This window comes from Grammomys surdaster, unplaced genomic scaffold, assembly GCF_004785775.1.
Source record: "Grammomys surdaster isolate TR1022 unplaced genomic scaffold, NIH_TR_1.0 125156, whole genome shotgun sequence".
Classification (NCBI taxonomy): Eukaryota; Metazoa; Chordata; class Mammalia; order Rodentia; family Muridae; genus Grammomys; species Grammomys surdaster.
The window spans coordinates 835,458-837,750 of record NW_021620050.1 but is presented as its reverse complement, the minus strand read 5'-3'; positions in this window follow the sequence as shown (position 1 = coordinate 837,750).

The window sequence follows — 2,293 nt, the reverse complement described above, 5'->3', positions numbered from 1 at the left end:
GCTACCCAAACACCGCCCCTCCGGAATTCCACTTCCCTTCTGCCCCTGCCTGGTCCTCTGGGCTGGAACAGACACAGAGTTGGTCTGCTCCTGTCCTGTGGAGAAACTGAATCCTGAGTCATCCAGGAGCCACTGCACTCAGAGCAGGTGACACAGAGTCGGTCTGCTCCTGTCCTGTTGAGAAACTGAATCCTGAGTCATCCAGGAGCCACTGCACTCAGAGCAGCTGGAGCCACTGCACTCAGAGCAGCTGAAACTGAATCCTGAGTCATCGAGGACCCACTGCACTCAGAGCAGAAGGATTTCCAGATCCAAGAGGTGGCCTGAGTCCCAGGAGTTATTCCACCCAGGAGATTAGGAGCATAAGACCACAGAGACCTCTGGTCTCTGAGGAGCTCTGCAATAAGCAAGATAACTGGAAATACAGACTCCAGTTTTACACAGTGAGAGCAGGTACCACTAGAGTTAACCAGATGGCGAAAGGCAAGCGCAAGAACATAAGCAACGGAAACCAAAGTTTCTTGGCATCATCAGTGCCCAATTCTCCCAATATAGCAAGCCCTGAACACCCCATCACACCTGAAAAGCAGGATTCAGAATTAAAATCACTTCTCATGATGATGATAGAGGATTATAAGAAGGAATTAAGTAACTCCCTTAAAGAAATACAGGAGAGTACAAGTAAACAGATAGAAGCCCTTAAAGAGGAATCACAGAAATCCCTTAAAGAAATGGAAGAAAACACAAAGAAGGAGTTAAACAAAAACATTCAGGACCTGAAACTAGAAATAGAAACAATAAAGAAAGTTCAAAGGGAGACAACCATGGAGATAGAAAACCTAAGAAAGAGATCAGGAGTCACAGACGCAAGCATCACCAACCGAATACAAGAGATAGAAGAGAGAATCTCAAATGCAGAAGATACGGTGGAAAATATTGACACAGTTGTCAAAGAAAATGAAAAAAGCAAAAAACTCCTAACTCAAAACATCCAGGAAATCCAGGACACAATGAGAAGACCAAACCTAAGGATAATAGGTATAGATGAGAATGAAGATTCCCAACTTAAAGGGCCAGTAAATATCTTCAACAAAATCATTGAGGAAAATTTCCCTAACCTAAAGAACAAGATGCCCATAAACATACAAGAAGCCTACAGAACACCAAATAGACTAGACCAGAAAAGAAATACCTCCCGTCACATAATAATCAAAACATCAGATGCACAAAACAAAGAAAAAATACTAAAAGCAGTAAGGGAAAAAGGTCAAGTAACATATAAAGGCAGACCTATAAGAATTACACCAGACTTCTCACCAGAGACTATAAAAGCCAGAAGAGCCTGGACGGACATCATACAGACACTAAGAGAACACAATTGCCAGCCCAGATTACTATACCCAGCAAAACTCTCAATCACTATAGATGGTGAAACCAAGATATTCCATGACAAAACCAAATTTGCACAATATCTTCCCACAAACCCAGCACTTCAAAGGATAATTGATGGAAAATGCCAACACAAGGAGGGAAACTACAACCTAGGAAAAGCAAGTAAGTAATCTTCCAACAACCCCCAAAAAAGATACAAACATAACTTTACCTCTAATAAAAAAAATAACAGGAAGCAACAATCATTTTTCCTTAATATCTCTTAACATCAATGGTCTCAATTCCCCAATAAAAAGACGCAGACTATCAGACTGGATACACAAACAAGACCCAGAATTTTGCTGCATACAAGAAACGCACCTCAGTGACAAAGACAGACACTACCTCAGAATAAAAGGGTGGAAAACAATTTTTTCAAGCCAATGGTCCCAAGAAACAAGCTGGAGTAGCCATTCTAATATCAAATAAAATCGACTTTCATCCAAAACTAATCAAAAAAGATAAGGAAGGACACTTCATACTCATCAAAGGAAAAATCTACCAAGGTGAACTCTCAATTCTGAACATCTACGCTCCAAATGCAAGGGCACCTACATACATAAAAGAAACTTTACTAAAGCTCAAAACACACATTACACCTCACACAATAATAGTGGGGGATTTCAACACCCCACTGTCAGCAATGGACAGATCATGGAAACAGAAACTAAACAGAGACACTTTGAAATTAACAGAAGTTATGAACCAAATGGACTTAACAGACATCTATAGAACATTTCATCCTAAAACAAAAGAATATACCTTTTTCTCAGCACCTCATGGTACCTTCTCCAAAATAGACCATATAATTGGTCACAAAACAAGCCTCTACAGATACAAAAAGATTGAAATAATCCCTTGC